The sequence below is a fragment of the Saccopteryx leptura genome, chromosome 12, assembly GCF_036850995.1.
Source record: "Saccopteryx leptura isolate mSacLep1 chromosome 12, mSacLep1_pri_phased_curated, whole genome shotgun sequence".
Taxonomy (NCBI): Eukaryota; Metazoa; Chordata; class Mammalia; order Chiroptera; family Emballonuridae; genus Saccopteryx; species Saccopteryx leptura.
In genome coordinates this window covers 25,734,481-25,759,378 of record NC_089514.1, presented here as the reverse complement: position 1 = coordinate 25,759,378, position 24,898 = coordinate 25,734,481, and the positions used below count along the sequence as shown (strand labels likewise).

At 34.6% G+C, this 24,898-nt stretch overlaps 1 pseudogene; it reads left to right on the top strand.

Moving 5' to 3' along the window:
• Positions 1-20,488: 20,488 nt before the first annotated feature.
• Positions 20,489-21,363, top strand: LOC136384184 (taste receptor type 2 member 40-like; annotated as a pseudogene).
• The last annotated feature ends 3,535 nt before the right edge of the window (positions 21,364-24,898 follow it).

Here is a 24,898-nt window from a genome sequence, read left to right as displayed (position 1 = left end):
TACAGTCTAAAAGAAAAAAAGAAAAAACTTAATGTTTATACTTTTTCATAAGATCCCAAGGAAATCACAAACACAAAAAAACATTCCCATAATAAACAATTTACACAAACTAGGGGAGAAAATTTAGGTAGCAGACGAATAGTTTACTGAAGATGAAGATCAAGGATAATGATGAAGTTTGAGGATAACAGTAATCAGATGATGATAAACATTCTTTTCTTCTAAAGGAAGAGAGAGGGACAAAAACTATGCTTTTAAATATATAGCATTTGCTTGGTTTAAATAGAAACTATATCTGCTACAGTATCTATATTTATAGTGAGCACATCCTGGATACTTATATTTGTCAAACTGTCAATTTTAATAATTCTTTAGTAAATAAACTGAACTTGGCCAGCATTCTTCAGACTTGCTTGTTCTTCAGTTTCAGCATACTGTATGAATTTGGACATTTTTATTATCCATAAAATTATTTCATAAATTTCTTCCAACTCCTTTTATACCCAAAGTAGTAATGAAACTCTGTAATAACTTAGTACCAACATTCTAAGCATCAGCAAAACTACAACAAAACAGAAAAATAATTCTTACCAAGGACTTCTTTTCTTAATGCTGTTTGGAAGAACAAAGCATTAATATTATTTTATTTTATTAAATCAGCATTAAATTCTTGTTTCCAAATGTGAGTTAAATCAGCATTAAATTCTTGTTTCCGAATGTGAGTTCACATTGCCAATTAGTTTATTAAGAAATACCTAATGCAGTGATATCATCTTTCTGGTTTGCATATACAGTTTGAATAGTCATAGTTTTATTTTACTATTTAATGAGATGATTGTATTACTACTGCTTAAATCATAAAAGAAAAGTAAATTATTCCTGAAAAAAAAAATACAGCGAAGTCTGAGAACATTTCAATTAGATGGAACAACAGAGTAAGAAGAAAACAGGTTTGTGTGTGGTTGCAGGTGTCCATTTACATCTGCCAATACTTTGTTAAAACGGTGAAGCATGTTAACTTATAGACCTGGCATCTGATCCTTCTATGACTTACACTGTTTTATTTTATGCCATATGGCTTACTTTATCATAATTTCAATTCTGACATGCTGTAAATCACCTTTGTTTATTATATTACTTGTAGCTTTACAATCCCTCAGTCATTTAAAAATATCCCAGAAACATATATAATGTTACTACTAACCAATGTCACCCCAATAAATTCAATTTAAAGAAAAATCAAAAATTATTAAAATTCCATTTAGTCAATAAACCCCACAAAGAGACTACGGTTTCAATAAATAACTTTAATGTGTTCATTCTTCAGATAGAAATTATAAGCAATTAGTTATTCTATCCCCAGTCTTTTAAATTTTGCTTTATTTTTAGTTAATATCTATATATAACAAAGGAGAGCATTTTTAAGTAACAAAATAATATTAAGGTTTAAATTTGCCTGGAATGATAATATTTATTTTCCCCTTATTTTATTGGCTGATTACACATAGCATTTGTCTTACTGTATTCTTTTGGTAGAATCAATCATCCGCCTGTTCAGATTCAAGAGAGGGGCACAGACTCCCAATTCTCAGAGGGAAGAGAGTCAAAGAATTTTGGTCTACATTTTTTTTTTTTTTTTTTCATTTTTCTGAAGCTGGAAACGGGAGAGACAGTCAGACAGACTCCCGCATGCGCCCGACCGGGATCCACCCGGCACGCCCACCATGGGGCGACGCTCTGCCCACCAGGGGGCGTGGTCTACATTTTAAAACCATTACTATACAGTAAGGCATAACTAAAGTTTAGTGTCATAGCCGGCCTCGTTTTAATAAAAGACCTTTAAATATTTCTACAATGAAGATGCCTAAGCTGTTTTTCATTGTACTACACTAAAAGGGTTCATATGATACCTCTTTACATTTAATACATGAGGATCTTTATAAATCTTTATGATCTTTATGTGACTTCTGAACTAGGTCAGAAACAGCCATGTGACTTCTGCCTGGTTCTCTTGGAATACTAGCCAGCCACCACATAAGAAGTCTGCCTACTTTTCCATAAACTGAATGTCATAATATTAATGCTGAAAAAGAAATCTATTTTAGAGACACTTTAGAGGTAAAACTTTGAAATGTTGTTCTTTATACTCCTCTGAATAACAGCTGAAATTACTGAGAACTTGTTTTGTTCCAGGTAATTGCGAGTATATCTATATATCTTATCTCATATAAATTTCATAGGATATTTAAAAATATTATGGGAAAGCCATGCTATGGAATATTCTGCAATTGAATGAATTGGATCTAATGTGTTGATATTAGAATTGACATTCACTGTAATGTATATATAGATATAGATATGTCTCAGTTGTTGTAAATGAAAATGTTTGTGTTTATATATATTAGCTTAAAAATATTTGTCAGCCTGACCAGGCGGTGGCGAAGTGGTTAGAGCATCGGACTGGGATGCAAAGGACCCAGGTTCAAGACCCTGAGGTCACCAGCTTGAGCGTGGGCTCATCTGGCTTGAGCAAAAAGCTCACCAGCTTGGACCCAAGGTCACTGGCTCGAGCAAGGGGTTACTCAGTATGCTGAAGGCCCGCGGTCAAGGCACATATGAGAAAGCAGTCAATGAACAACTAAGGTGTCGTAACAAAAAACTGATGATTGATGCTTCTCATCTCTCTCCCATTTCTGTCTGTCTGTCCCTATCTATCCCTCTCTCTGTACCTGTAAAAAAAAAAAAATTGTCAGGAATCTTATCAAATTGTTATCATTAATATTTCCAGGTGCTGGGATTGGAGTAGGGAAGGACATTTTAGTTTTTATAGACCTCAAGCTGCTAGAAGACACATATATTGTTTGTGTGGTAATAAAACAAATAAATAAACAATAAAACAGTATTTTCAGAGACTGTATTGGGACAAAGGAAAACTGAGAATAGAAAATGTAAAATGAAGCCAGGAGTCTAATCAGAAAGATAAGACTTTCAAGCCAGAGTAATATGCACTGTGGGAACCTGAGAGAAGAAATGTCAGACAATGCTTGTGGTGTTAGGGAAGGTGGTTCTGTGCTTTAAGGGGTCCTCTGGACAGAAGCAAGAAGAGGAGCCCACATGCAAATCCATGCAGGAGGAAAAAGCCTGGGAATTAAGAATGTTGACCGAGCTCAGTGTTTTAGGAGTGAAATATTGCAAGGCAAGAGAATACAAGTGAAGACACTGGATTGGCCAGAATGAACCCGTTTGTAAAAAGCTTTGCACTTTTGTCAGAATAATATTTTCAAATACTCTTCTATGCACAGAACATCTATATAGCTTTGTGAATATTTGCTCAACTTAAGTAGGTCTCTTTCCATAGTAAAGATTATTTCAGTATTTCAGTGTATTGGACTAATAAGTTTAATAATGCATTTAATGTATAACATGAGGGCAAACAATAATAATAATAGTTAATTCACCCATGATAATATTTCCCTTTGTTTATATGGTATTTTTAACTTTTCAATGTACATTTCCATAAAGTACTACAGCTGTTAACTAGATTCCCTATCACTAGTAAAAATCCAAATAATACATGTAAATATGAATCAGTAAAAAGACCCATAATTTCTCTTATTTACATAGAAGTCAACCTGCATTTACCTACAGTATGATGATTTAATATGTAAACAGACACAACCTTCCTATGTAAATTTGTGCCCTCCTATATATTCAAACTACCTCTAGAACAAAATGAAGATTAGATAAATGGAATTAAAAACCACAGTATATGATTTTATCTTTATAAGTGTGCCATAAAAGTATAACTGACATATAAGCAGTTTCAAGTGTTATTTTGAGATGCAAAATTTACTAATCTTTTTTATTATAGCCCAGATCTAGTTATTTTATGATCCAGTTACTAACAATAAAAATTTAAATAATATTCTTGAATTAATTATGGAAGAAAAAATACAATAATTAATTATGAAAATATCTGTATTCTATGAGGTATTATGACCAAAAAGAGTGTTAAGTTTTAAGAAAATGTATATTATTTTGTTTTATATCTGTATTCTAAAAATTACTATAATTAAAGTTTTCTTTCAAGTAAAATATAGAAGCAAAATAAAAATGAGAATTCTTATAAACTAAGACACACAATAAGCATTCAAACTTTTGTTTATGTTTACTTCATCCAAACAAATCAGTAATGTATTAATCAAAAACAAATTCGAATAGAACTTTAACTGGAGAAGCAATAAATCAACTGTGTCATACTGCTTGTTGACATGATGAATGTTCAGAACCCATGTTATATGACACTATAAAGCCTTTTTTTTATACTCAAATAGAGGACATGGTAGTGTCTAGATGATTTCCTGTGGAAAAAAAATCAATTTCAGGAAATATTCCATAAAATTAATCTTGGTATTCACAACTGATGCCTTTTCAAAGTTGGCTTATTTTTTTTTTATTATACCAAAGAACTGTTATAACCACATCTCATTCACCTAACATTAAATTAATTAGAGTCTCACAAACTTATTTGATATTAAAAATAAGTAAAGCCTGACCTGTGGCGGTGCAGTGGATAAAGCAACCTGGAAAGCTGAGGTCGCAGGTTCAAAACCCTGGGCTTACCTGGTCAAGGCACATATGGGAGTTGATGCTTCCTATTCCTCCCCCCTTATGTCTCCCTCCTCTCTCTTTCTCCTCAAATGAATAAATGAAATCTTTTAAAAAAATTTAAATAAGTTATACTACAAGGCCATTGTACTCAAAAACAATAAATGCACTTTTGACCCAGAGTTTTGGACTGACCCATGACTGATTTTGACTTAAACTTTCACTGTAATTTATTAATTGTGATTTATAAAAAGATATCTCACAGGTAAATGACCAAAACTCTCTTTATTACCATGCCCAACATGTTAAAATCCAGTTGCTTTGCCATGTAGCTTTTATGACACTCTAACACCTATAGTTCTTTTTCCTTAGGACAAGGGCCTTAACTGGGGTCTAATATTCATGAATCAACTTGAAGTTTTGTGAAACCTCTGAAATTATATCAATAATGTTTTTCAAGGGAGGGGTATTATTATAGGAAGATAGTTCATGATGTTCATCAAATTCTTAAAATAGTCTGTGACCCATAATGTTTCAATGCCTAACTGACATCAGTGTCATCTGGAATGTAAGAAAGGGAGAAACTAGAATCTAGGAAAGCCTTTGGAACCCCAAGAGACCAAGTTTGAGTGTCTGTATCCAACTGAAGTTTTATATTGGTAAGTCAATTTTATGGATAGCTTTTATTTGTTTTACTCACAATAGAGTTCTCTCTTCTCTATGGTAAACCAGTCACATACCACAGATAATACTTAGTTGAAGAACTATACAGTAATCATTCACTTAGTATTTTTGAAAATTACTAAAATCTAAGGCTACATATTTTTCTTTTAGTTCAAATAACAGTGTAACAAAAACTGTAAATTCTGTTCAAAGGAGTCTCAAAGTGGTTCACTCATTTTGTTATTCTTAATAGGCTATAGGGACATAGCGCTTTGTTGCTGTGTGGGATGCGTATCATTTGCTGCAGAGCACCTGCGCAAATACATTGTCCATCTTCATTTTCAGCTTAATGTTCCAGCACTTCTTTGTACCTACTTCCCAAAAAGTCGTTATAATTTGCTTTTCACCCTCTGTTCAACACAATAATTGTTGTTGTTCACTGATATTTAACTTGTTAAAAGTGACAACTGGGAAATCACCAATATATACAGGCAGGAGTTTGTCTTTTAAGATAATACCTTTAGAAATTTATTTTAAAAACAAAAACTTTCTGCATTGTGTTTTAATATTCCCAACTGAAGAGGGTATTGTCCTTCATTATTATTTTGTATTTTTTTAATTTTTTTATATTTATTCATTTTAGAGAGGGGAGAGAGAGAGAGAGAGAGAGAGAGGAGCGAGGAGCAGGAAGCATCAACTCCCATATATGCCTTGATCAGGCAAGCCCAGGGTTTCGAACCGGCAACTTCAGCATTCCAGGTTGACGCTTTATCCACTGCGCCACTGCAGGTCAGGCTATTTTGTATTTTTTTTTTGTTTTGCTTCCTAACTGGCTTCAAAGGAGTTGGATGTAGGATATAGAGATGTTATATATATATGTTATATATATATATATAACATATATATATAACATATATATATGTGTAATTTCTTAAAAAAATAAAAACATGTATTTTATTAGTATCTCCATTATTTAAAATTAAATTATAATTGCCAGAATTGAGAGTAATAAGTAGATAAAATTCTTTTTTTTTTTTTGAACAATTGAATAGTCTGTTGGGTTTACCAGGTCATCCTGTGCTAGTTATATCATTCTTATCAGATGGTTTTGTTCAACAGCCACTCATTTTTTGAATTAATCCATTTGAGTTTTTTTTTTTATTATTAAAGAGTTTTTAAAAACATTATCGGCCACATTATAAGTCCTAAAGAAAATCATCACAGGAAAGAGTGGAACACTGTATTATCCACAGAAAAACAAAAAGTCTCAGATATTTAACACCAACAACATTTCAAGATAGTTTTCAAGTTTGTTTGAATGGTAATTTTGCCCTTTATAAAATATGTACACACTTCAACCTAGAAGAAACTATTGAAAAGTAGTTTTATTGGCCCTGGCCGGTTGGCTCATTGGTAGAGTGTCGGCCTAGCGTGCGGAGGACCCGGGTTTGATTCCCGGCCAGGGCACACAGGAGAAGCGCCCATTTGCTTCTCTACTCCTCCGCCGCACTTTCCTCTCTGTCTCTCTCTTCCCCTCCTGCAGCCAAGGCTCCATTGGAGCAAAGATGGCCCGGGCGCTGGGGATGGCTCTGTGGCCTCTGCCTCAGGCGCTAGAGTGGCTCTGGTCGCAACATGGCGACGCCCAGGATGGGCAGAGCATCGCCCCCTGGTGGGCAGAGCGTCGCCCCATGGTGGGCGTGCCGGGTGGATCCCAGTCAGGTGCATGCGGGAGTCTGTCTGACTGTCTCTCCCTGTTTCCAGCTTCAAAAAAATGAAAAAAAAAAAAAAAGTAGTTTTATTAGGAGAAAAGAAGTATGTCTATTTTTCTTTTAGCATGATGAACGATATATGACTTTAATATTGTAAAATTGTTTGAACTCTGCTATATAAGAAGACTGAATAAAACCACTTGAAATAGCTAAGAGCATTTTATAGCTTCTCTGTAAGTTATTCATACAGCCATTGCTTGGAACAAGTAGAAAATATTGAGATGGTTTAATTCAGTAAGTTCCTACGGTGAGAGGTTTCAAAATACCAGCCTGAAAGAAATTACTGCCTCTTATTATTAATAAAGTCCACAGAAAAACAAGAATATATTTGAAAATTTGAAAAAAGCATTTTTGATGTGAGTTTTAAGGTGCCCATAGATATTCCGCCCTCTCAGTTCCTAGTCATATATATGTTGATGGCTTCAATTCCTCTCCCACTATTTTAATTTGATCTTCATTCTCACTGACCTTCAGGATGCTTTTCTGAAAAGCAAATTTTATCTAGGAAAAAAATGCACACAACTACCCTCATTAGAAGAGCATCATCTCTTGGGATCCAGGGTCTCACATCTGCAGTTTAACAGGAGTAATCCAATCTCTTATTCACCACAAACATACAATAAACACCAGCAGTCACCTTGTATAAAGTATTTTATTATTATTATTATTATTATTATTATTCAAGAGAAGTTGAGAAACTGATGTATTTTTTAAAATGTAGTTTGATTATATGCACTCTTCACCTAGCAGTGATAAATTACTGATTTAATAAAAGGGAAATTTAATGAAATACATAGATAGTTTAAGAAGCTTAATTTTAGATACCACTTTGAAGACTTTTACTCACCTAAGGGACCAACATTACAGGGGAAGAAAGTGAACTGTTTAAAATAGCATGATTTTTTTAAATTCCCTGTTCTCCAGTAGAGATATTATATATATCAGCCAGGAAAGGAGAGATGAGAAGCATCAACTCATAGTTGCAGCATCTTAATTTTTCATTGATTGTTTTCTCATATGTGCCTTGACCACAGGGCTCTAGTTGGGCCAGTGACCCCTTGCTGAAGCCAGTGATGTTGGGCTCAAGCTGGTGACCTTGGGCTTTAAGCCAGTGACCATGCTCAAGCCAGTGACCTTGTGCTTAAAAGCCCATGCTTAAGCCAGCTACCTCAGGATTTCAAACCTGGGTTCTTAGCATCCCATGCTGATGCTCTAGCCACTGTGCCACTTGCTGGTCAGCCTAGATATATTCATATTAACAAATAGCAAAATGAGTTTGAGGGAAATGAGTAAAGCACTGCTCACATCATCAGTGTATAATGCTCTTTATAAATATAGCACAAAGAAGCAAAAGGAACTTAAAGTTTTAAGGGCCTCTGTCATATTTATCAGGCGTAGAGTGTATTCTGAGTATTATCTGTAGACCATGTATTAAAAGGTATTAAAACAGATTTTAAAAAAACCATAAAGCTAAATTAAATTTTGCATTAGAATTGCTTTTACAAATGATGTAATAATTTTATATTATGCCAAATAAATACCTGATAACTTTAAGTTATAAATATAGAATTAAATTTGCCTTTCTGATTAAGAAACTGTTTAAAGCAGTAAGATGAAAGACATTCTCATATCCTTCAATTAAAGAACTTCAATAAATGAGTAACAGAAGAGAAAATTTAAGTGAGTAATTCATTTTTCTAAAAAAATTCAACCACACTTCTAAATATACAAATAAAAAGTAAATGGTTAAAATAGTTAACATAATACACCATATCAACAAAACAAAGAACAAAACCCATATGATCCTATCAATAGATGCAGAAAAGGCATTCGATAAAATACAACATTATTTTATGTTTAATACACTTAACAAAATGGGTATAGAAGAAAAATACCTCAACATAATAAAGGCCATTTATCACAAACCATCAGCTAACATCATATTATATGGCAAAAAAACTGAGGACTTTTCCTCTGAAATAAGGAGAAGACAAGGCTGCCCACTCTCTCCATTCTCATTCAACATACTGCTGGAAGTTCTAGCCAGAGAAATCAGACAAGAGAAAGAAATAAAAGGCATTCATATTGGGAAAGAAGAAGTAAAGGTTTCACTTTTTGCAGATGATATGATCCTGTACATAGAAAACCCCAAAGACTAGACAAAAAGACTATTAGAAACAATAAACCAATGAAGTAAGGTCACAGGATACAAAATTAATATACAGAAGTTTATTGTCTTCATATATGCCAACAATAAAACATCAGAAAACAAACAAAAAATAATCCCTTTTATGGTTGCAACAACAACAAAATACCTAGGAATAAACATAACAAAGAATGTAAAGGAACTATATAATGAAAACTACAAAGCATTGTTAAAGGAAATTGAAAAAGATATAATGAAATGGAAAAACATTCCTTGTTCTTGGAAAGGAAGAATAAATATAGTCAAAATGACCATATTACCCAAAGCAATATACAAATTTAATGTGCAATTCCCATCAAAATTCCAATGTCATCTTTTAAAGAAATGGAACAAAAAATCATCAGGTTTATATGGAAATATAAAAACCCCTGAATAGCCAAAGCAATCCTAAGGAAAAAGAACAAAGCTGGAGGCATTACAATACCTGACTTCAAATTATATTATAGAGCCACGACAATCAAAACAGCATGGCCTTGGCAGAAAAATAGACACTCAAACCAATGGAACAGAATTGAAAGCCCAGAAATAAAACCACATATATATGGTCAAATAATCTTTGATAAAGGATCCAAAAACACACAATGGCGAAAAGAAAGCCTCTTCAATAAATGGTGCTGGGAAAACTGGAGAGGCACATGCAAAAGAATGAAACTCAACTACAGTTTGTCCCATTATATCAAAATTAATTCAAAATGGATCAAAGACCTAAATATAAGACCTGAAACAATAAATTACATAGAAGAAAACATAGGTACTAAACTCATGTACCTTGGCCATAAAGAGCATTTTATGAATTTGACTCCAAAGGCAAGGGGAGTGAAGGCAAAGATAAATGAATGGGACTACATCAGAATAAGAAATTTTTGCTCAGCATGAAAAACTGACAACAAAACAAACAGACAGCCAACTAAATGGAAGATGATATTTTCAAACAACAGCTCAGATAAGGGCCTAATATCAAAATATACAAAGAACTCACAGAACTCAACAACAAATAAGCAAACAATCCAATAAAAAAATGGGAAGAGGAGATGAACAGACACTTCTCCCAGGAAGAAATACAAATGGCCAACAGATATATGAAAAGATGCTCTTCACTAGCTATTAGAGAAATGTAAATCAAAACTACAATGAGATACCACCTCACACCAGTTACATTAGTTATTATCAATAAGACAGGTAATAACAGTGTTGGAGAGGCTGTGGAGGAAAAGGAACCCTCATCCACTGTTGATGGGAATGTAAAGTAGTACAATCATTATGGAAGAAAGTGTGGTGGTTCCTCAAAACATTAAGAGTAGAACTACCATATGACCCAGCAATCCCTCTACTGGGTATATACCCCCAAAACTCAAAAACATTGGTACATAAAGACACATGCAGCCCCATGTTCATCGCAGCATTGTTCACTGTGGCCAAGACATGGAAACAACCAAAAAGCCCTTCAATAGATGATTGGATAAAGAAGATGTGGTACATATATACTATAGAATACTACTCAGCCATAAGAAATGATGACATAGGATCATTTACGACAACATGGACGAACCTTGATAACATTATACTGAGTGAAATAAGTACATCAGAAAAAACTAAGAACTGTATGATTCCATATTTAGGTGGGACACAAAATTGAGACTCATGGACATGGACAAGAGTGTGGTGGTTACCAGAGGGCAGGGAAGGTGGGGGAAGGTAGGAGAGGGAGGGTGTGGGGGGGAGGGGCATAAAGAAAACCAAATAAAAGGTGAAAGAGGACAATTTGACTTTGGGTGATGGGTATGCAACATAATCAAATGTCAAAATGATCTGGAGATGTTTTCTCTGAATCTATGTACTCTAATTGATCAATGTAACACTGTTAAAATTAATTGTCTAAATAAAATTTTTTTAAAAAGTAAATGGTGTTTTCCCTATCAAATTAGAAAATATCTTTAAAAGATTACATAAAATACTGCTAGACATACAGCAAACAGAAATTCTCATATTCTGCTGATGGAATATAAACTGATTCAATTTCCCTGAAAACAATATGGCAGTATGTTTCAAGAATTTAAAAATTGTCATTTACTTTATACCATTTCTGCATCATGATTTAAGGAATCAGAAATGAAATTAAATAATCATCTGCAAAGAGGTTATATTTGCTCTTATTTTTATTGTTAAAAATTGGGAAAAATTGGCCCTGGCCGGTTGGCTCAGTGGTAGAGCGTCGGCCTGGCGTGCAGAGGTCCCGGGTTCGATTCCGGCCAGGGCACATAGGAGAAGCGCCCATCTGCTTCTCCACCCCTCCCCCTCTCCTTCCTCTCTGTCTCTCTCTTCCCCTCCCACAGCCAAGTCTCCATTGGAGCAAAGATGGCCCGGGCACTGGGGATGGCTCCTTGGCCTCTGCCCCAGGCGCTGGAGTGGCTCTGGTCGCAGCAGAGTGACACCCCGGAGGGGCAGAGCATCGCCCCCTGGTGGGTGTGCTGAGTGGATCCCTGTCGGGTGCATGCAGGAGTCTGTCTGACTGTCTCTCCCCGTTTCCAGCTTCAGAAAAATACAAAAAAAAAAAAAAAAATTGGGAAAAATTTAAACATCTAACAAATTAAGAATAATTAGTTATTGCACAACTGTATTATGAAATTTTATTTGCCTATTGTAGATAATGTTTGGGGAGAAAATGCTTCTCTATCAGTAAGTTAAGTTGTCAATTATTAATGTGCTATGTATAAGATGAAATCATTTTTATAGTAAATGTATATAAAATGATTGTAACAACTTCATTCTTTTCAAAAGAAAAAAACGTAAAATTATTGAAAGTTGATGTAGTTGTAATTCTAAACCTAGATTAATTACTAACCTATAATGACAGGATGTTTAATAATGTTAAAGCTTACATTCTTAGAACTATGACTAAACTTAACTATAAAAATTTAGTTTTCATTTGGGATACTGTCAGCTAAAAAAATAGAAAACATTCTCTCAACCAAAATATGAGATTTAGTAATAAGTATCTTGTCAATGCCAGTGGTCACTGAAGAGACAGAGCAGGGCAGAAGGGAATCTAATTTGAACTCAGAAAGCCATAGAATATGCTGATACCAGTTCACATGCTGATACCTGCTGACCTTCATAAAAGATATAACCAGATTTAGATGCTTATTTCCCTTGCTAACATAGCACAAACTTTAATTCACAATGTGATGATTGCATGCAGAACTTTGCAAAGCTACAATGTGACCACACGATGAAATTTAACATATCAATAACCACAGTGTTAATAGAAATGATAGAGAAAGAGACACTATCCATAAACTTTGTAGAAGAATCTATGTAATGGAACACATAGTTATACTGAGTCCTTTTAAACATATATTCTTAAAATTTCCTAGAAAAAAATAGGGTCACTTTGTAATTTTATTCATATTTATTTGATTGATCACTGACAATTATGGAGTGATTTGATACAATAGTTATAGATATGTTAATATGCAAGGTTTACAGTGAATGGTCATATACTCTTCTTCACTTGGAGACAGAACTACTCTAGCATAAATATGTATATAAAAAAAAGTCTCTTAAGAATTTTCCCTATTTTTCTCTACTTAGCGCTAGTGATCCCAAAATGTTAGAGAATCAGAATATACACATTTCAAATAAGCATCCTACATCTAACCCAAATGAGAAATTCAATTCCAAACATCCAGTCTTCAAAAATTTAAAACCAACCTATTTTCTAAAATGGATATACTATTTCCAAGGGCAGAATCAGCAGGGTGATATTAAGTATACATATTTCTGCACAAATGCAAAAATGTAATTTTGCAAAAGGAAAAGTTTCTACTTTACTAGTTTTTAGATGTCACAGTCATAAATAAACTTTCCTGATGTTTCATCTTCAGAAAAAATGTCTCCTAAAAAAATTTTATCTTTTGAGAAAAAGCTTAATTTACACATACTGCTGCAAACACAATTTTTTTCTCTCTCTGAGTTAGCGCCAAAGGACCACCTGTCCACATCCATATGTAAATCGAGGAAAGGTTGTACTACTCTTTCTCCACTTGCAGATGAATTGCTTCATACGCCCTTCTAGAAAGTTCTTAGATTGCCACTTGAATTCATCAGTATTTCTTCTGAAATGTCAGTATCACCGAAATTGAGCACAAAGCTATTTATTTTTTTACAAATGTTGTCTCAAGGTAACATCAGCTAGATTTCAGACAAGAAAAAATATAGTTTAATTAAGCTTTTAAAATCTCTCAAAAACAAGGGAAATGGAAAAAAAAAAACCAGAGGACAGAAACTGATCTTGAATTATGGACAGCCCTAACTACCATAATAAAGCTGAAGAGGATAAATGATGTTGGAGTCTCAAATGCTTGCCGATTGGTTTCTAGCTGCTACAAATCTTTCTTTTAAGAATCTATCTTTGAACAGATCAGGAAAAAAGTACAAATATATTATTCTCCATCAAACTGCTTTCTTTTTATTTTGAGTCCAGAGCACTGCTAGAAATAGAAAAGGTCTTCCTTTGGAATGTGGTCACTTCCTCTATGGAATGGATATTGAAAAAGAGGATATTTAAAAAACACTGAAGGGACAGATTGCTGTCAAATGCCTAAACATTGTATGTTTATTCATATTTATTGAAACAATTTGGTCTTCAAAATAGACTAAAATGATAGCAGCAGCCTTTTCTGATTTTTTCTGAACCTTGATTTGGAGTTGTATCCATTTAATATTTCAGCATATTAAATATTTCAACTATGGAGAAACTGTGACATAGTGTATCTAAAATAGATTGATTTGTATACATGAATTTCAAAACGTATTTCTACTTTTGTCATGGATTGTCAGATTAAATTTAGGTAAGTTGTCTGACATCTCAAGACTACAGTTTTCTATCTTCAAAATAGAGATAACTCGTTCTTCTACAAATACTAGAAAATGTTAAAAAGTTTTATGAGTTGTTTACACTGTGTTTTCGTAAAAAAAGTGTATCATTTAATTACACCCCATTTACTTATATCTTATAAATTATTTTTACAAAGTTTCCATTGAGGGAGTATATCTATGCTATTACCTTATTAGCTACTGTCAGGTTTTTCTCTGAATTATTTACATGTTACTAAGAATGCTAGAGTCCATTTCAGTATGGAGGTATAATAGAATGTATGTTTTACTCTTGTTACTACACTATTCTAAATACTTCTCTCTGACTTTTGGATAAGCCTTTACTCTTTTGTCTGCTTCTGTTACATTATTTAATGCTTACTCAATGGAAATTAAAAAATTAAAATATTCTTCTCCCATATTTGCCTCTCTTTTTAGATACGTACACGTCTCTCATATTTAGGCAGTTCATATCAACTAATTGACATTTTGCATCTTTATGCAAATTTCAAAAGTATTGCATCCTTAATATTCTGTGTGTTTAAATTGTCCCATGGAATAATGAAAGTTGAATTTTAATGATATGGTAAGGAGATAATGAAGTCATTAATTAAAGTCTCTTTGAGAAAGTGAGCTCTTCTCTACTCTCTCATTTACAGATTGTCTGAGATACAAAGTAAAGCTTGTACATGGGAAGGCCGTCAAAGTAGAATTATAATAAATATTATGGGTCTGACCTATGGTGGCTCAGTGGATAAAGCATCGACCTGGAACACTGAGGTTGCCGGTTCGAGACCCTGGGCTTGCCTAATCAAGGAACATATGGGAGTTGATGCTTCCTGCTCTGCCCCCCTTCTTTCTCTCACTCTACTCTCTCTCTAAAAATGAATAAATAAAATCTAAAAAATATAAATGTTATGATATCAGCTGGGGTGAAAGGAGTTGAGAAGAGTTGGCTCATAAGTAGGACATTATTAACCTAATATGTTAATTAATGGATCATAAAATCCTATTCTTTATCTGTCCAGGATGGGATATAGTTTATGTAAAGGCAACTCAACTGCTTCAAGGTTTTGGCAAACAAACAAACAAAAAAGAGTTCAAAAATGTTGAAAAAATCAGAATTGTAAATAGCCATATTTTTTCCCAATATATTTGTTTTTCCTATGAAGAAATGTAAGCTTAGAAAAGTAAAATGACCTACACAAATTTATACTCATTTAAACCTTGAATAAGTCACTTAATCTTTAGGATTCCAAAATATCTTTCTCTAAAAACAAAGGCATGGTTGAAGTGGAATCTGATTCTTTTCTTCACCAAGAAGGTTTTTAAGAATCTGCCTCACCTGTGGTGGCGCAGTGGATAAAGCGTCGACCTGGAAATGCTGAGGTCGCCGGTTCGAAACCCTGGGCTTGCCTGGTCAAGGCACATAGGGGAGTTGATGCTTCCAGCTCCTCCCCCAATGAACTGACTTGTGTCTCATTTTCCACACACACACACAAAAAAAAGAATAATATTATTTATTGAAAACTATTAGGTTTAATTTGCTGTCTTAGTTCCTGGCATCCCAATGTAAGCAGATATGCTAATAATACATACAGAATACTGAAAACAACCCAACATAAAAGAAGAACCCAGTGAACATTAAAAGACATAAAGACATTGCATGGGCTTTAAAGGATTGTTTCTCCAGTGATTGGAGTCTGGTCTCGGCAAGGAGAGTGGCCCAAATGCTGCCAGTGTGTGAAAAGGAACCTTTTCAAGCTACATAGACTCCTCCTTACACCTCCAATGATCATATAATGACAACAAGACAAAGTGGAAGAGGAATTTTGAGTCAATTCTTTACAGAAAGGCAAAAAACATTGTATTTTTCGCTGAAATAAACCAATCCAATAGATTAATTTGGACCAATCATGGATTTGGTCTTTAGAGCCAATTCTCTCTGCAAAATTTCAATACCAAAGAAAGGGTAGTGGAGAAATTACAAATTACAAACAAAAATATTTTCACCTGAATGAATGAAAACAAGCTTCAGGCTTCTTAGTGGTTCATAAAGCACCAAAGCCCTGAAACGTAGTAGCAATTCAAGGTGCTTATTTTAGAAATTCAGAGATTTGTACAGTTATAACCAATGGAAACTAAATAAGCTGGTTTATGTACATGGGAAATACCTGGTCATAGTATCAATATTTAAAGTTCATCTTAATTTTTAGAGCAATTTATGAACATCATCTTAGAATCATGTGACTCTTACCAATACTATTAAAAGCAAAGGCAAAACAAACAAAAAACTCCACTGGAGGAATGCCCATTTCCAAAGTTGATGTGAGGATTTAGACCAGGGGTAGTCAACATTTATATACCTACCGCCCACTGTTGTATCTCTATTAGTAGTAAAATTTTCTAACCATCCACCGGTTCCACAGTAATGGTGATTTATAAAATAGGGAAGTAACTTTACTTTATAAAATTTATAAAGCAGAGTTACAGCAAGTTAAAGCATATAATAATAACTACTTACCAAGTACTTTATGTCAGATTTTTGCTAAGTTTGGCAGAATAAATCTTTATAAAACAACTAACTATAGTTAAATCTATCTTTTTATTTATACTTTGGTTGCTCTGCTACCGCCCACCATGAAAGCTGGAACGCCCACTAGTGGGCGGTACAGACCAGGTTGATGGTGTCACTTTCCATTATCATTTCCCAGGTCTGAGAAAGAGTTCTTTATTAAAATTCTCTTTCCAAAAGGGATTCAATAAGGGCAAATGCAAAGCAGTCCACATATGACAGGAAAGTCACAAATGCAAATACAAACCAGCCAAGTTGTAGCTGGTCAATTACATCTTTAGAATAGTTCTTGGAAAACAAGTTTTCTTTTCAATTACCTAGGTGTTTAGGGAGGCAAATGAGAGCTGGAACGCAGGATTTAAGAATAAAATCAGTTCTAAATAAATTCAAATCTCACAGGAGAATTATATAATCCACAGACCATGAACCAGTTACACCTATATGAATGTCCATATGCAAAGTTGTTTGAAACAAACTTAGCAAAAAAATTCAAAGCACTTTGACACTCAACAGGGATAGATTCTAGCATATATATTAATTTTTAATCTAAGAAAGGAGATTCAGAATAACTATAAAATATTTAGTGTGATTTCATATTTTCTTAAGGTTTCACATATCATAACATACGTATGTCCTGAGGTAGCTGTTATAAATATTCAATTTTTTAAAAGAATTGTTTTTTAAAAATAGAATTGTTAGGGAATTAATTAATTTTGATTACACTCAGTTTGTTAATTGTTTTGGTTATCAAGATTTTACATATATTGGTCCATCTTTTATTGCCTAGTTTACCATGAAAAATTGAGAGAAAGGATCATAGAAAAGGAATAATGGGGAATGAAGAAGATAATATGATTGTTGTCTCCCCACATACTGGTTAACATGGTAAAAATATTTAAAAATTAAAACTTAATTTTGCTATACTAGCATAGAAAAAGCTATTTTGGACATATCCTTTGCAACACTATGGGCAAAAGCAATGAACATCTATCATAATAATAATAAAAAATTACCCTGCTGGTCAGCATACATTCCAAGATTTTTAATTATTCCAAAACACAATTAATAATGTGTCATGTTAATATAAACTGGCTGGTTATGTATATGCCAAATTATTGTCCATCATTTGCTTAAGCATTTTTAATTCAATAAGTTCATTCAGAGAAAAATAATCATACTAAAATATTAATTAAAACAATTTTTGGAAAGTGAAACCCTATAGTTAATTGAAATTTCTTTCTAACTAAGAACTAGAATCTGTAGAGGTCTACGGTATTTGAAAACTCAATTATCAGACCCTTTTAAATGCCAACATTCAATTTGTATATAACCCAGTTGCAGAGAGGTAACTTGGAACACTAAGCTGTAAACTGTTCAGATGACACTGGTCTGTAGAGTTTGAGAGGAAGCTTCTTCTCTTGTACCTAGAATGGGAATAGCTTCCTGGGGACCATGAAGGCAAGGTCCACTCACTGGGAAAAGTCATGTTTTATAGACAGAGAGATTGCAAATCAAAAAAACAAAGGCAAAATTGAAGTACAGGTCTCAAAACTAACATTTTAGAAGAGCTAGAGCTGGGATAGATCTTGCTTCCTTTTGGATAGCTGTGTGTGTGGAAGATGAGTGGAAGAGTGAGAAAGCCAGCAGAGGAATGGCAACGTAAGTAGCACTGCCATTGCTTTCATGAGCTAGTAAATAACACATTCTACGGTGGACTCCAGGAGGCTTATTTTTTTTAATTAAGATTTTATTTATTGCCTGACCAGGTGGTGGCACAGTGAATAGAGCATCGGACTGGGACGCGGAGGACCCAGGTTTGAAACCGCAAGGTTGCCAGCTTGAGCGCGGGCTCATCTGGTTTGAGCAAGGCTCACCGGCTTGAGCCCAAGGTCACTAGCTGGAGCAAGGATTCACTCAGTCTGCTGTAGCCCCCTGGTTAAGGCACATATGGGAAAGCAATCAATGAACAACTGGGGTGTCGCAACGAAGAATTGATGCTTCTCATCTCTGTCCCTTCCTGTCTGTCTGTCCCTATCTGTCTCTGTCACACAAAAAAAGAAGATTTTATTTATAGATTTTAGAGAGTGGAGAGAGAGAGAGAGAGAGAGAGAAAACAGAGGAACAGAGGGAGGAGTGGAAGCATCAACTCAAAGTATTTTCTTCTCATATGTGTCTTGACCGGGCAAGCCCAGGGTTTTAAACTGGTGACCTCAGCATTCCAGGTTGATGCTTTAGCCGCTGCACCACCACAGGTCAGGCTCTGGGAGACTTTAACAACCACGAATAGTGTAGACCAGTGGTAGTCAACCTGGTCCCTACCGCCCACTAGTGGACATTCCAGCTTTCATGGTGGGCAGTAGCAGAGCAACCAAAGTATAAATAAAAAGATAGATTTAACTATAGTAAGTTGTTTTGTAAAGGATTATTCTGCCAAACTTAGCGAAAATCCAACATAAAGTACTTGGTAAGTAACTATTATTATATCCTTTAACTTGCTGTAACTCTGCTTTATAAATTTTATAAAGTAAAGTTACTTCCCTATTTTATAAATCACCATTACTGTGGAACCGGTGGGCGGTTAGAAAGTTTTACTACTAACAAAGATACAAAAGTGGGCGGTAGGTATAAAAAGGTTAACTACCCCTGGTGTAGACAGTGGATAAGAAGTCTAGTTCTTTGCTTTTTCTATTTTCAGTACTCTTGCAATATTTTTTCTCACTGAAAACATTTAAACTGTTGAAAATATTTTGAAACAGACTCATTTTTTTTTGCTGGGGTAAACTCAGTATGAAGACTAACATTAAGAGTTAATATTTGCTGAGTGTTTAGCTTGACCTAGCCACTGAGCTAAGCACTTTGCACACCATATCTTACTATATTTATGACATAGTAGTGATTTATTTGCATTTTACCTGCGATGTGACTAAAAGTAAAGCAAGGTTATGTGAACATTTCTTTGAAGTAAAGAATAAGCTCATTTTAACCCATGGGTAATTATGCCCTCTACTGGTGGTTAGAAATTTCTTTTCCATCTATCTTTTGACATGATGCTGTTCAGCATGAGCATTAGATGATGTCAGCACGTGGATTAATTATACATTGTTTTCAGCACTGCTTTGCTGACCCTCAGGTCACAATTCTACCAACAAGGCTTTAAAAATAAAAAAGATTACTTAGGAGAATGAAGGATTCTTATACAAAGTTATTTCCCAGGAAATAATTTTCAAGTATGGAGAGGAAATTGTCTTTGGTTGGGCTTGAGCAGGGGCTGGGGGGTGGAGGGGAAAATTTATTATAGTATCTTGAAATTATTATCAGGAATAAAAGTGTCCTGAGGTTGGATACTTGCGGCAGTAATGAGAAACAGTCGTCTGTTCCAAGAATGTGGCATAAAAATGCCAAGAATGTGCCAGTAGGATAAAAAAGAAATAATAGTAACCTAAGCAAAATATTTATAATCATATTTTTGGGTAAACTGAATGAGAGTGAGAACTGAATAATGACATTTTTTTCCCCTAGCATGTAATTGGAAGACCAAACCATCATTCAAATCTTTGGATTTGCATTCCCACACTTTCATTTGAAGGGCACCAGATTCAAAAAGTAGTCCCTCTGATTTTCTCCCTTAGGGGGAAGGTCTAGTGTAAGACTCTACTTAGGATCCAGCAGTTAGCAGAAGATCAGATTTCTCAGTATATGTTCCTATCTGCAAGATCAGCTGGGGGAGGTATTTAACATCATCCATAAGGAAAAGCTAAGAATTGTGGTAGGAGACATGACTTTCTCTTTATCATGTCAGCAGAATTTATTATAGGGATTATAGTAAATGGATTTCTTATAATCATCAGCTGTAACAAATTGATCAGAAGCAGAAAGCTAACACCAAGGCCACTCCTTTTAATATGTGTCGGGATGTCTAGACTTGGTCTGCAGCTGGTGCTAATGGTACAATTTTTTTTCTCCGTGTACTCTGCACCCTCTTCTCAGGAAAAAAATTCTGATTCAACGATGATGTTCCTTTGGACATTTATTTAGCTCTGTCAGTCTCTGGTTTGCCACCTGCCTTTCTGTATTTTACAGCCTGAAGTTAATAGGCTTCACCCAGACCTATTTTTCTTTGGCTGAAATACAGGATCCCAAAGTCAATGCCTTGGCTGCTTCTGACAAGCCTTCTGGCCTCTGTGAGTGCTGCAGCTCTGTGTGTCTAGGAAGACGACCCTAAAAGCCCAGGGGATGCTATCCTCAGGAATGCCACGCGGACAGTGGTAACACTCAGGGTTAAGCACACTAAAGAAGTGCTTCTTGTCAACTTGGCACTCCTCTTTCCTCTCGCCATATTTGTGATGTGCACTTTGACGTTACTTATTTCTCTCTACAAGCGCACTCATCGGATGCAAAATGGGTCTTGTGGTTTTAGAAGTGTCAGCACAGACGTCCATATAAATGCCCCAAGAACAGTGTTAACATTCTTTCTCTTCTTTATTTCTTATTTTGCTGCTTTCATGGCAAATATGACCTTCACTTTTCCCTATGGAACTCAGTGCTACTATATGGTGAAGGGCACAATGGCAGCATACCCCTCTGGCCATTCTGTTGTAATAATCTTGAGTAATTCTAAATTTCAACAGCCATTCAGGAAACTTCTCTGCCTTAAAAAGAATCAATGAAAAGGAGGACTAATATAAACCATCTCCTTATTTTTTTGATATAGACTTGTGCTTTGTTTTCTTTACTTTATATGGATTTTGTTTGGTCTCTGGCACTTTTCTGTCTATCTACCACCCCCAGGACATATGAAGCACTAATTTTGATGTTGAATGGATAGGATATCTCTTTTTCTCAGGATTCTGTACTTAAAAATATTATGATAGTAGCACATTTAAATAACTAGTACTTCTGTTGGAGTGCCAGAAATCAGAATAAAATACTGAGACTGGTGTAGTTCTTTCTTCACAGGTCATTGAAAATCTTCTGATTTAGATGAGAAAAATCACATTGATTTACTCTGAGACTTAAAACAGTAGAATGATTTGGCTCTTTGGTTGCACATAACTATTTTTTTCCAAAGAAAGTCATGAGTGTGATTATTATCAAAATGCAAATTATGTGTTGAAAGGATATGTCAAAGCCATGTACCTAGATATACAGCTTAGTATATTATTTTGTTTTTGATTTGCTACTAGTTTCGGTTGGTAAATGCTTAGGTACAAATAGAGAATAGAGCTGTGTATAAGCATACATGCACACCCAATCCAAGCTCTCCATTTTTTATAAGATGTAGAAATATTTTTCAACCCCCTGCAGCGTTAAACTCATGCTCAAAGAGAACTGAGGGAGGTTGCTAACAATAAAGTCCCAGCAGGAAAACATTCAACAGGTATCTTAACTCTTTGTCTTAATTCCCTCCAGCTGAGAACGTTGTCTGGAATATGGCCTCAGCAAGTGACTTACAGATCTAGGGGAAGATTTTGAAATCTTCCTAACTTTGAATGGATTCTACTTCTTCAGGATTTTGAATAGACTTGCTTTGGGGATGAAAAGATTTTTACAATATTATATATCTCAGAATATCTCTTTGTGACAATCTCATTGGCTCTTAAAAAAACAAAAAGATGTTTAAAATGTGTAGTTATTTTATTTGAAAATAAATTGTAATTAAAGTGGATTTGAAGTGGTCAAAATGAAGACAAAACAAACTAGATGTATCTGCATGTGCATGTATATGCATGAATTTTTTTAATGCTTTACAGGATATTTTCACACACAACTGCTTATTTTATTTGCAGAACACTCTGTAAAGTATTTCAATTTTACACTTGAAAAAGTCAGGTTTGCCTAAAGTCACTGATCTAGACCCAATGGCATAATTGAAATTCAAACCTGGCTCTTCTGTCTCTAAAGGCAGTACACCTTTGTTTGGTTTTCTTTTTACTGTTCTTTATAGCAAGTTTAGATTCTGAATGCCATGACAAGAAATACATTTAACCTGTCAGCTAAGACATCCTGTGACCTTTCCTCTATATGTCCCTAGAAAGTTGATTAAGAAATATTTTACACAGCTCTAAATTATTCTATTATTTAGTCAAATTATGTCTTTTATCACTTATTTCATTTAATGTTTGGTTTACTAATTGTCTGAAGTGATCTAAACATAGGTGCCCCAACTTACATTTTAGTCCCACCTGACTCATGACAGAGAAACTGCTATGCCAGTCTCATTTGTTGTAGATCAGGGGGGACAAAACTCTCTACTAGGAAGAATTGGTGTTTACTCTTTTACATCCTGAGTTCCGGGTAATTGTGTAACTGGAACATACTCCTTCAACTATAGAACAGACAGATAAGTGTTTGCATCCCCCCCGAGGGAGTCCCATGACTCCTGGTATCCAGGGCCAAGCTGAGAGTCCAAGTCCTGCTGGTGCCTGAACGACACAGGTTGTCACGCAGACATTTCCACATTAAAGTCTGATATCATTAGGCCACTTACCTCTTCTCATATATTAATTTATATTTTAAATTTAAAAAATAATTTTAAGAATTATTTTTCCCCTTTTCTGAATTTTTCTGAAGCTGGAAACAGGGAGGCAGTCAGACAGACCCCTGCATGCGCCCGACTGGGATCCACCTGGCACGCCCACCAGGGGGCGATGCTCTGCCCATCCAGGGCTTCGCTCTGTTGCGACCAGAGCCACTCTAGCGCCTGGGGCAGAGGCTACGGAGCCATCCCCAGCGCCCGGGCCATCTTTTGCTCCAACAGAGCCAAGAATTGTTTTTTAATTTGTAAAATTAAATATGGAAAACACAGAAATATAAGAATTAAACCTAATATAATCATAGGTAAATTTTTCATATACATTCAGGATTTGAAATACTGTTTAGGCATATATAAGAATATATGTGTGTGGGTATAATTTATTATATATAGGGAGCATGCTGTATGTATACTTTTTACTACCTTTTTATTTAAATTATATGTGAGAAATTTTGCATTTTAGTGGCTTCATAATATTCGTTTTATAGATGTAACTTTGTTCTTAATCATTTAGCTATTATTAACATGTACCTCCATTAATAAAGATAAGTAAAGGGTTGAAAATAATGATTTTATATTATTGAAGAAAACAGAAACTTACCCTAACAAAACAAAATAAACCCCTGAAAATAAAATAAAAGTTTTAATTGAAGAAAAAAGGAGACTCTTTTTATAATTATTACTATTTATACATGAGTAACCAAATTTATCCTAATGCCTTGAAAGATTTTGGCATGAGAATCTTTAGAATGGTCCTATTGGCATGCAAACTCTTGGTAATGATGCTATGGGCCGGAAATTCCTTGGACTAGGGTTGTGGCAAGGCATTCCAAGATTTGATCAAGTTTGTATAAAGAAACATCAATGCCTTAAGGAACTTCAGTAATCAGATAATTAATTTTCTATTCCAAAATTACTTTACTTTTGTGTATATCATCGCATTTATCTTCAAAACCCTGGAAGAAGATATCATTATCTCTAGTAAAGATGAGAAAATCTAAACTTGGAGAGACAAAAGAATGAGTTACTTATCTAGACCTGAATCTTACCTTCTAAATCTAAATTCTGTGTTGTTTTTTTTTTTTTCTAAATGTAATTGTGCATCACAGTCACCTAGGAAATATTTTTGAATTGTAGATTCCCAGGCTTATGGTGGACATGACAGATACAAGCTCTGGGGAGGCAACTCAGGAATCTATGTCGTAAACTTGCACGGGCAATTCTGACCCACTGTTTATAGACCAGGGGTTGTGACCTACCACATTTTAACGTATTAATGCTACTGATTGTAGCCTATAAACCATAATAATGTCAATAGAAAGTCTTTGCTAGGAGAAACTTCAAAGCTATTTAAAACATTCAAGTTATAACTCGCATTTTTATTTATACTCTTTTGGTTGAAAGGAACTGGTCCACATTTGGTCACCTAATAATGTAACAAGAGACACATGGAATGATAAAGAAGAAACCCTGTCATGGAAATCCAAAAATAGACGCTGAGAGGACTGAGTCAAAGGCAACGCTAAAAGCTCAACAGCCATAGTTTTGGAATCTTCTCTAGTGCTCATCCAAAGTTGTGGGTCAACTCTCTTCACTCATCTACTTTCCTCGTATCAATTGTTCTTTGCCTTCTATGTGCACATTTTCTCTATTATAATTTTCTTATTAGT